This window comes from Poeciliopsis prolifica, unplaced genomic scaffold, assembly GCF_027474105.1.
Source record: "Poeciliopsis prolifica strain line A6 unplaced genomic scaffold, Auburn_PproV2 SCAFFOLD051, whole genome shotgun sequence".
Classification (NCBI taxonomy): domain Eukaryota; kingdom Metazoa; phylum Chordata; class Actinopteri; order Cyprinodontiformes; family Poeciliidae; genus Poeciliopsis; species Poeciliopsis prolifica.
Genome location: NW_026562426.1, coordinates 2,634,736 through 2,644,720, shown reverse-complemented (window position 1 = coordinate 2,644,720; position 9,985 = coordinate 2,634,736). Strand labels below are relative to the sequence as shown.

General features: G+C 40.4%; 1 long non-coding RNA gene across 2 annotated transcripts; it reads left to right on the top strand.

The window, feature by feature from the left end:
• The first annotated feature begins 6,471 nt into the window (after positions 1-6,471).
• Positions 6,472-7,682, top strand: LOC129378263 (uncharacterized). Of its 2 annotated transcripts, XR_008608036.1 has the most exons (4): positions 6,472-6,509; positions 6,609-6,957; positions 7,119-7,246; positions 7,352-7,682. It is a non-coding gene; the product is annotated as an uncharacterized LOC129378263 (long non-coding RNA). The 2 variants fall into 2 exon arrangements; XR_008608035.1 differs by having other exon boundaries at positions 6,609-7,246.
• Positions 7,683-9,985: the final 2,303 nt, after the last annotated feature.

Genomic DNA, 9,985 nt, shown 5'->3' with positions numbered 1-9,985 from the left:
GACTAAAACCTCTTCCATACTAAAAATCCTTGTAAAACTCAGTGCTGAGGTCAAAGAGCTGCTTGTATATTACCTGATGTTCTGAGATGGAAGCATCTATAACCTCAGATGTTATTTGATCTATGACATAGATCTATAACATAGACAGTGAGGTCATAGCTCCAATGAGCTCACTGTAGTTCTGGGGCAATGTCTTGTTTCTGATCGTTGCTATGGAAATGGTCAGCTCAGTTCTGCATGACTCAAAATATTAACCTTATTAACTTAATCATTTGAGGCAAATGGTTAATTATGATGGACGCTGGAAGTGTATATTTCAGGATGCTGAGGATTAAAACAGGGATTTTAATAGTTAAATATTAAGTTTAAATTGACAATAGTGTATTAAAAACATTCATTTAAGTTGGGCTTTTTCATCATTCTATCAGGTTTAAAAATGAAGAAGATATTCATACATTAGTATAAATATTAGATAGTTAAAGGGCTCAGATCCGACCCCCTCCTCCTCACCATGGACCCGGAGTCTGAACAACATGGAGGCAGAAACTGAGTCATTATTAGACTGAGGACAGCCAGACTAGTTTAGTTTGATAAGTTATTATATAATTGCTGAGGGGAACAAACATACAGGGGGAAAAAAATTGAAAAAAAAAGAAAAACAAAACTCAAAAAGGGCACTAGGGGCATTAAGGATAAACGGGGCAGAGGCTCAAGCTGCTATGGGCATGTCTATGTTGTAAAGTTAAATTATCATGAGCTCTATCATTTGGGCATAAAGGGCCCAGTCATTAGCCCCGCCTCCCCAGAGAGAAAAACAATGAAGCTGCTGTCGAAACATGAACCACATTCTGTAAAACATCAAACTCTGTCACCTGTGTTTGTAGCTTCTGATCATTTATGACAAATTCCCACTTTATATAGAGATTGAAATTGTTCTGTGAAAGCGGCTTGCACAGTGCATAATGGACAAACTGCCTGAGGCATGTGACCTTTTGAGGGCCTCTTGCAACCTCATTCTCATGGTGGTGCATCATTTAAAGCTTCACTGCTTTAAACCTAACAAAGTAGTTTTCAGTTATTAACCCCCAAATAAGTAGCTTGTTTGTCTGGAAACAGTTGCAACTAACCTTGATAACCTTGTTTTCTTGATCTGGACCTTTTCTCGACTAAAACTAACCATACACTGGCACAATCACCCACAGCATATCACATAAAGTACAGCAGGAAAACCATCCATTTAAATGATAAATAGGTCAAACCTATTCTTGACCTTGCATTGTGTGATTGAAGTTTATGCACAAATAACTCCAACAATAAACAGAATAGTTCAGAATGATCTTTGCTTTGATGTAGAGATCAAAGTGTATCTGTTACCTCACCAAAAAATGTTTTTTTTTTTTTTTTGGGGGGGCGGGGGGTTATGTCAGCGTATGAATCAAGGTATTTGGAACAACTCAGCACACAGTTTCCTTTCCCATCTGTCTTTTTTTTTATATTAAAACACTCCGGCGTATGTTGTTGATGTGATCGATCAAAACAAAAATGATGATCAACAAACAGGATTTCAAGGCCTTTCATGTTTTTGGGGGTTTTTTTTTGTTTGTTTTTGGCAAATCTTCACTTTGTTTTTACGCCCTGTGATGTAAAGACCCCTGAGAACACCTATACTGTCTAACAGTGGTGTAAAAACTGTTTCTAAAAAGTGACGGCGTGCAATACTCCAGTCACTGGTGGCGAATAAACAAGTGAATTGAAACAAAATGTCTCAGAAAACCTGCTGGGTGTAAAAAAAAACAAAACAGTCTTCCTGTCCTCCCTCTAATACTGGAAATGTTCACAGAATCAATATTACGACATGTTAATCATGTTTTATTTGTCCTTAAATTTCTATAGCATAATCAATAAAAAAAATAATAAAAAAATTTGATCCATGAATAATGTAGTCTGTACAACTCACAATTCAGGCCAACAACGGTCTCTCGGGGCTTTCCTCATTATGTCATCCTTTTGAGGACAAGTGAATGTGATAATGGTGCAACAGTACACAGACACACGGGTCCAGAGGTAAATGAATTCGAAAGGATAGGCTGGACCCCAAGGCAGCTGTGGTGCTGAAGGTCACACGTCTGAGTGTCTCCGGAAGGACGCGGGAAAGAGATCCAGGCTGTAAAAGCCCTGATGGCAGCACATTAGGCGGCGTACAGGGAGGAGCCACCAGAACACGGACACACATACACACCGCAACAAGCCGAACGCCGGATCCCGTTTCACCTCGTGGGATTTGTTGGGCGTCCTCTTAAATTGCACGAATGACCCACGCTCCCTCCCCCCGACACGCACACATACCTACCGGGGATCGACGTATCATACAGACGATGTTGGCTACATAGCACCCAGAAATGAAACAAATTTAAGTTTTTGGGGGGGTTTTTGTCTTGGGACATTTGGGACAAGTTCACATTTTAAATACCACGTTGTTTTGTCCGTGTTGATGTTTCTAGGGCTTTACTGACCTCACTTTAACATGACAAGGAACAGAAAAGAGACAACACAATGCGGCTTTAACTCTCTGTGCTTATCTAATAAAACCAATGTTTCCGATGTGTTTTCTTGTCTGGCTTTAGAAAAATGTTTGAAAAAGGCAAAACACTTGACGAGCGCTCCTGGTTTTTTAAGTCTGCACTCTCAGATGAGTGGCGAGCGGCTTTGTGAATCAGTGGCTCCCCTGTAGTCAAATGAAACAGAAGACCGAAAACGAGAGATTCGAAGCCTGGACGTGGAATGAGTGAGTGAATTGATTGAGCTAGACTGTCGGTAGGGACAATTGCAGCCATTCCTGCAGTCAGAAAATAATGAATGGAACTGCACAGTGTTATTTCTTGTGGGACGTACAGTATGGAATTCAAAGAATAGATTAGAAATGCATTGATTTTTCTTCATCATGCAACAAATCTTTCCATTCCTCGCTGATGGGCGAAAGAAACCCCTCAGCGGTGACCGGACGAAAGAGCCAGACCGCACTCAACTCGTTAAAAGTTGGCACAGCAACCAGTCATTCATTTCAGTTTTTCTCGCCCTTCGTGTCCAACCGCCTGTCACTTTTATGCAACACTCAAAAAATACAGAATAAGAATGTATCTTTTTTTTATGCATTTTTTAAAATTCACCCCAAGGTGTACTGGTCGCATTTGGAATACCTTTCGCAATCTAAAAAGCAAAAGTAATTGACAGTCTGGAGATTAAACTTATCTGTGCGTATGAGGTGGTGCAAATATTAAAAAAGTGAAAAGGCTTGAAAATGAGTCACTAAGGCAACACAGCTGTCATAAACTCATGGTAAAGGCGCTGTGTTACGTAAAATCGACTTTTTAACCTCTACATCATGTTACAACGCTATTCCCTCGTCAAAAGTGTTCTGATTCTTTCATGCATGTTTGAGGAATCCTTAAGGGTTCAATGGCATACTAAAATTGCACCGCCATCTAGTGGCCTGGCGTGTTAACTACAGTGGATTAAAGGCGTCTTGGAGACTCCTTCAAAACCTTTAAATCAATCAACATCTGCAGGTTCCGTCAGATTCCAGCCTCGGTTGTCTTTGGAGGACATACAGGTCACAACGAGCATCAAGCAGGTGGAGGGAAGCCTGTGAAACTCTTGACTAGTGAGGCACTGACTCCTCAGGAGTTGGATGTACAAATATTAAAAATAAATAAAGAAATCGAAGCCTACATTTCATTTTTAACTTAAGTGAAACATCGATCAGTTTTTCACACTTATTTTAGTCTTTTCAGTGTGTAGAAAAGGAGCATGTTGTCCATTGGACCTATAAGACTCAAAAAGTGCAATGTGGTACTTCCTGCGTCACCCTTCACAGTAACACGGCGCATTCATGGCTTCTTAGATGAATGGCAGATTTATTTGGTTCTTTTTTTCTATTGTCTTTTTATATTGATATTGTTTAAATACAAAGATTTATTTCATAAACATATTCAGATGACAGAGAAAGCTTCACATCCAAGCAAATTGTTGTGGTGATTAATAACAGCTTGTTCCTGTAAAGTGAACTGGATCGGGGTAGCCACGATATTTTTTCCCGATCTTCACCAGGTTGTGAATCTGGATCATTGGGTTGACCATCAAGTTGCCAAACCAGCAAAGATCCCTTACCTAAAGACATATTCAGTGCACCATGCATCCATCTATTTAGCTGTTAATCTTTGCAAAGTCACAGGTTGGCTTCCCAAGGTGTCCATCTCCAGGGGTCATTCGGTGAAAGGTGGAGCACAGATTCTGGACAGGTTCCATTTAGTGTCAATGTCATTGATGTCTTAAAGGGCGTTTCACGTTTCCTTTATGTCAGAAATCTTTTCTCTGGAGACGAATTATTTTAAACGGCTCATCAAGATCCTAATTTCTTATCAAAACTTTATTGTATTTGCACTCTCCTTGTTGTTTGGAGACCACCCAACAGTTTGTTACTCTGATACTGATGCTTAATTGTTTTGATCTTCAAAATGTAGACTGGTTGGTCTCTGACATCCTCTGATATGAGCTTGTCACTAAAATGGGTTTATGTTTATATTGAAGCTAGTCCTTGTCCTCCAAACACTCGACATCCCTGGACATCGTTCTACGTCAACTGCTTGCCCTTTTTAAATCCTCAGGCCCAATCCAAATTTGGTCTTATCGAAGACATTTAAAGTCAGGCCTGGTAAGACTTTTTGCTCGGTTGTCTTTTAAGATGTCTCCCATCGACATGATTGGCCATTTTCGTTTCAGTTGAGTCCAACTCTGTGACAAAATCTACCAATTTGATCATCTGAAACCGCCTTTGATCTGCACACAGACATCGGTTGTTGTTGTTGGGCAACTTTCCGTTTATCACATTTCTACCACAGTTTCACTTTGGATAATGAAAGGAAATGTTTTTTCTATGTCTGTTCAATTAAAAATGGCCTGGGGGAAGCTGGGTACCAGTTCTTTGCAAAGCCCTGTCTGTAAGCTCTGTAAAACAATTGACCAACTTTTCCTTTGGGGAAAGTAAAAAATGATTTTGTCTGAGGCAGGCAGCTTAAAAAAGAAAAAAAAAAGATCAAAGTGGGGGCTGTTATCCAACGAAAATGTTGTGAAAACCATGTTTACAATCTAATGTCAGTGTAGAGCTCTGCCTGCAACATGATTTATCCATAAACATAAACATCCCATTTGCACAAGTCGCAAATGGGAAGCAACTGATTTCAGTAATTCTCTTTGCAACACAGATTTTTTTTTTTTGCTGAACTGTTAAATATCAGCAGCTGTGTTGTGGTATTGATTCATTTATAAACTGCATAGCTCTCATTTGCATTGCCATTTATGATTACTGTTCAGTGAACATTGCTCTGGGTATTATAAATAGTGTTCACAAACTCAGAGTCATGTTTAGAGGAGCATTTTTTGATTTAGACTTGTGACATTTAGAAATATGCTTGCAAGAGTGATAAAATAAGCTCTGCGCCGGAGTTCTGTGGAAAATGTAAAAATATACCAGACGGCGGTCCAAACCAATCAGAAATGTCCTGGAGAAAGATACAAAGAAACAACAACAGTTTTTTATAATTGTTTACTTTGAAAGAAGTTAGGACATGCCCATATAAAACATGCTCATTAAATTTTTTTTCTGCATGAAGTCATTCTCAAATAATGAGATTTTGAGCTCCTTTTAAAATTTGCTATTTTAGGGTTACGTCGCTTTTATGCAAATAAGCTCTTGCTGGCCACACCCCCAGCTTAATGTCAAAGAGGCTGCAAATAAGATGGACAATTGTAGAAGGATAAAACGGAAGAAATGGGGCCTCCTGCACAACCATTGAGGATGCAGCAACCGGTAAGCCAACAGCTAAACTTGTCTTTTACAGCAGCCATTGTACAGCAGTAAAAGCAGCTGACTAGGTTCATCTGGGTTGGTAGGCAATGCAGCAGTACTCACCAATTGTAATGTTATAATTGGGAGGCTTTTAAAGACACCAAAAGCAGTAGGGTTATGCCAGAAACCTGGATGGTTCATTTTAGCACTTGGACTGTTTCTGGAGGCAGTAGATGTGTTATGTGTTTTCCAGGCACATAGTGCCATTTTATAGCAGTCGAGTAAATATGTTAGCCTTCAATTGTCATTAAAATGTTGTATATATCAAATATGACTGAAAAAACCTTTTACTGGAATTGGGGATCTGTCTCTTTAAGAACTTACTACTCTCTGTGAAGCTCCGTCTTCGGGAGACATTATAACATCGCTGTTCTAATGACATTTTGACAACATTTTTGCCAGCGCTGCTGGAAGAAGTAGTTCCTATAATGACCTCAGCAGATGTTCCAGCAGGCGTTTGCTAATTTCTGCTGGCTAGTCTGAAGGAGCTGAGAGGTTGAGATGTGCTCTGCTAAGTGGAACTCGGGTGTTTTGGCTGAATAGTTGCCATGGAGATGAAAGAATTTCTAAAAACATGCATGAATGAATCAAGGCAACACTCCAGGTATGTTCATGAGTTGTTAACTCTATAAAATTATTTAAAGCTCAAAAGTTAATTTTACCTGATACCGCTCATTTAACCTTCCAGTCTGTTTTTTTTCAGAAACACCTGTTCCCTGGGTCTAAGAGTAAGGAAATTAAGGCAGGGTTATGGGAAATGTAGTCCTGTGTGTGTGAACACATTTAGTGGAGAAAACCGATTCTGATTCTGAATGTGGCTAAAGTAATCCGGTCTAAACACCAACAGCTGGATATGTTCAGTGGAGGTTTGTAGGTCAGAAGTCTCCACCACTCCTGGCCCGCCGCCGCTAACAGCTGACCTCAAAGATCACCGGCGTGTCGCGCCGCACCGTGAACATCTGTAGCCGCGCGCACGGTTAGCCGCTCACCGCCGTCCGCGGCCTCAGGAACAAAGTCTGGGCATGTATCTGCTCAGCGGTCACAGCGCTCAGGTACAGCAAAATGCAGCAAAAGCCCCAAGGTCAAACGAAGTCAGACTATTAAACCTGTTCATGCTGAACATGACCCTCCCCACCACCCTCTACTCCCACCCATCATCGCCGGCTTGGTACAGTCAAATCCTCTCTTCTTCTTGCCTTCATCTCCTCCTCAGACTCTCTGTGTTTCCATCCCCCGCACCCCTGAAAGCGCCGCTGCTGCCAAAAACCTGCCGCCCGCAGCACCGGCGGAGGATCGTCTCTCAGCCTGTCTCTTCCCGCAGATACACACACTCGCTAAATAGTGAGTAAGCATGTGATGTGAGTGTGCTTTGCTCACACATGAGCAATTTTTTTCCCCCTCCTCCCAGGTTATTCTGATGTATCCTCCTCCACATCTCTTTCCCAGCTCTCTTTATTTTCATTTTTCTTTGACCTCTGTAAGCCCTCCCCCTCTCCGCTGTGACTGGCTGCCAGAACTGCCCACCATGTTGTCCATGGGCTTATTCTCTCTGACAGCTGGGAGTAAACAGCCAGGCTTTTGCATTGGTTTTACGAGAGGACGGTGAGGACCGACTATGAAAAACATGACACCGTTTTCTCCTCAAACAGAGAACAGCTCAGCTCCCCTTCAGTCCGCCGTTCACTGACTTTGGCAACCATTTTTTTTGCCGCCAGCGCTTTCAAAACTCTCGACGCACCTTTGACGTTTTCCACCTTAAATTTTTCCTTGAAATAAATTCAAAACAAAACAAAACCTCTTTTACCTGCTGCATATGCAGAGGTAAAAGCTGCTGAAAGTAGCTTGTTGCACTTCACCGTCCACGGGGAAAAACAACTCTTCACACTAAAGGAAGTGTGGAGCGGAGTGAAAGCGATGGATCATATAGCGAATGTGAAAAGTGAAAACGAGGCACATTCAGACTCAACGTGCATCGCTGGAAACGTTTTCGAAAACCAGACGCTAAAAAGATGTTTTAATTTGTTTCAGGAGCTAAAAAAAAAGAAGAAAAAAACAATTATCACTACTTGTGCATTGTTGCTGCTTATTACTGAGAAAAAAGAAAGAGCAAAAACAGAATGAAGCAAAACAAGCAGGTAATCTTTACTCATTAAAAATGCCAACAATCAAAAACAGACAGTTTATTACATGTGGTGCAACTGGAAAGAATTCACAGCAGAAATGAAAATTTAAGATAACAGTTTTGTTCGTCAGTATTATTTTATCAGTTGAATCAAATCAGTCTTTATTTGTATAGTGCCAAATTTTATCCACATGAAAAGATGTTATTCCATTATAAAGCTCCACGATGTAACTTTTACAAAAAATATGTGTTTGTCTTTCTACATATGTGTGATTCACACTGCAGGACGTTTCATGACACATCAGTGTGAGATAAAACATCAGAGTTTTGAGCGGAGCAGCAGCAGAAACCTGATCCCGGCTGTCGTTACTCAGCCTCACACGGCTGGAGAGAAGAAACATTTAAAGAGTCTAAATCAATAGAGGACATATCACAATGACTGGACTATCAGCCCACATGATTACCTTAAATCACTTCACATGAAGGCGAGGTGGAGAGCAGAACGCAGCGTGTGGATGTTCACAGGCCGGCTGACAGCGCCCCCTGGCTTCAGGGTATTTAGTTCCTTTTCTTTTTTTTTTACCAAATATTTTAGTATTTTTGAGGTTTGCTCCTTAAACCAGTTAGAAACGACATACCTGCTACGGACAGCCGATTGCAACAAGCTAAAAATAATAATCTAAGCAATTAAAACTTGTGTGAACATTTAAATAAAACCTGAAATAAATATAAAGCATTCATGGATTTTCCACTTCAGGGTAAGTGCGGTACCAGGTTTTTGTGTTCTTTTCCCTCAGCAGAGGTTTTGGATTGGGAACTCTCCCATGGGTGCCATTTTCCTAGGTTTCCATTTTATGGTTGAATGAACAACGGCGTCTGTGGTTCAGGCGAGTCACACCTGCAGGGCCTTTCTGGTTTGTTTTTTGGCCTTCTGAATGACTTCTTCATGCATTTATCAGAGTAATAGTTCCTCCATTTGTGGAAAATGGCTCTTGTTTGTGCTTGCCCGGCATCCTGACTGGTTAGAAATGGCTTTGTGAACGTTTCCACATGAATATATGACAGTAACTTTTCTTTTCTTAGCTGCAATTAAGTTCCTCTAGATTTAATTCGAATGTCTTATGCATTTATAATCACTTGTGCACCAAATATATCTTTAAAAAAAAAACGACAAGAAAATGTGGCATGGGAAGCTGAAATATTTAGCTACAATGTTACATGACACGGCATTGGCTGGTGTTTGGAAAGCGGCCAATCCAGAAGCGCCACATTGATGCTGGCTGGCTGCTGCCGTTAGCTTCTGCGCTAGTGCTAACGCGGTGTAAGGATTAATGCATATTCAGGTACATTAGGTGTTTGAACGATTAAAATAGCAACAGATTTTAGATGTTAGCCAGGCAGTTATGGGCTCTAATTTCCATGAATACCAGAGGATCACTCACTGTATCTACTGTACAAACTCCATTTACACTGTGTGCATAATTAGCAGACAAGTCTTATTTTTGAGGATTGTTTTTTATTTTTTTATTAATCATCAGCTACAGTGTTCTGGGTTCATCCAAGATTTTTTATTAAACCTCCAGCATGAATCATTAAGAAAGTAAGAAGTGAGGTTTGGGCTTTCTGAGAGAACGTCTTTATATTGTGGAGAATTATCATCTTACCAAATGAAAAACATTTAAAAAAATTTTTATTTCATCTGCTTATATGAGAAATGTAAACACGTCTGTTTGTATCCCTTCATTCACCTTTTGTTCATAAGAAGAGTGATTGTAAGCATGGCAACATTGTTGCTGCTGGCATTATGCATAGTCATCACTATGCATAATGCCGTTTATTCTACATACCTTGCTGTTCCCACACAGCTTAAAACTATCAGATATTTTAGATCTTCTAGACCTGAAGGAACCTAAAAATGATGTCTTCTACATCCCACTGTTGAAACCCTGCCCTGTTTT